This window comes from Haplochromis burtoni, unplaced genomic scaffold (genome assembly GCF_018398535.1).
Source record: "Haplochromis burtoni strain Fernald_Lab_line unplaced genomic scaffold, NCSU_Asbu1 Contig_686, whole genome shotgun sequence".
NCBI classification, from domain to species: Eukaryota; Metazoa; Chordata; class Actinopteri; order Cichliformes; family Cichlidae; genus Haplochromis; species Haplochromis burtoni.
In genome coordinates, this window is record NW_024583047.1 from 174,247 (window position 1) to 175,836 (window position 1,590).

Genomic DNA, 1,590 nt, shown 5'->3' on the forward strand with positions numbered 1-1,590 from the left:
AAAAAGGTCTATTAACACATAGTGAGTGAGAAAGGTGACTGAAGAAGAAATACTTAACACAGCATCCCCAGCAGCCTATTGCAGCATAACTAAAGGAGGATTCAGGGTCACCTGATCCAGCCCTAACTATATGCTTTAATCCTCTGGGGTCGACAGACGCGCCGGTGCGTCAAAATCACATGACCAATTTAAGATGACACAGCAACAAAATGCAGTGACAGAGTCTCCAATTCAACTTGGTTCGGAAGTGCGGACTGCAAAGTACATACCAGTTTTTAAATTGTGTCGTTTGGCCACGTAAAACCAGAGTTATGATAAAAAATACACGCAATGGGTTTTTTTTTCTGAACAAAACAGTGGTGTTTACAGCGGGAAGAACGGTAAAAACTGCATTTTCTAAGGACAGCGCTAGCAAACACTGCGCTTGTGTGAAAAAAGAAAAAAACACCCCTTCCCTATTGGTGTAAAGTTTACAGTGTCAGCCAATCAAAAAAATGATATGGCAACATGTGGCACTTGGTTTTTAGGAAGAGGGGGAAGTTATAGGAGTGTCACCTGCGAGAGAAAGCGGGCGAGCGAAAGAGAGAGAGAGCGAGTTTTCATATGTGAGACATTAGTGACGTTTAGCGTGTTTGGAGGCTGTAGTTAGTGTGTAGTGTAGTAAATGTACAATTTCTATTTGCATTTCAAGTTATGAAAATGATTCGTTAAACATGTTTGTGGCTTTTACAATAAAAAATGTAATTTAAAAAAAAAATTTCTCTGAATTTTTAAGCCTAATCTTAAAGGTAGACATGGTGTCTGTCTCCCAAATTAAATTTGGAAGCTGTTTCCACAGAAAAGGGGCATGAAAACTGAAGGCTCTGCCTCCCATTCTATTTTTAACCTCCTAGGATCTGGTGTCCACATATGTGGACATCACATTTTGGGTTGTCTAGACAAAATACAAAATTTTGCTCTAAAGGGGCCTGATATCCCCTTACGAGAACATTATACTGCCTCTGTTTTATTAAAATTTAAAACAAATGTCTTCACATGTGGCTCTAATTTTTCTTAGAAACAAATATTGGGTAAAAAGAATAAATAAAAAAATCTGGTGATTCTTTCTTTTTACATTCATCGGGTCCCAATATGCCCAAATATCAAAGAGAAATTAAAATGCTTTCCATGGAAGAGTTCAGGTCTTAGGAGGTTAAATATCACAAGTAAGCCTGCAGACGTGCTCTAATGGGGTGATATAGTACTTTAAAGTCATTACAATAAGATGGGGGATGATTATTCAAGACCTTGTATGTGAGGAGCAGGATTTTGAATTCAGTTTGGATTTAACAGGGAGCCAATATAATGGGAGATATACGCTTTCTCTTTCTAGTCTAGGATGTCCTGATTATAACAAATTACAGTAGTCCAGCTTAGAGGTAATAAATGCATGACCTAGTTTTTCAGCGACACTCTGAGACAGGATATTTCTAATTTTAGAAATATTGCACAAATGGAAGAAGGCAGTCCTACATATTTTAGTATCCTTTTAAATACCATATTTCTAAGATTTTCAGGGCCGAGTACAATAAACTCAGTTTGATCTGAATT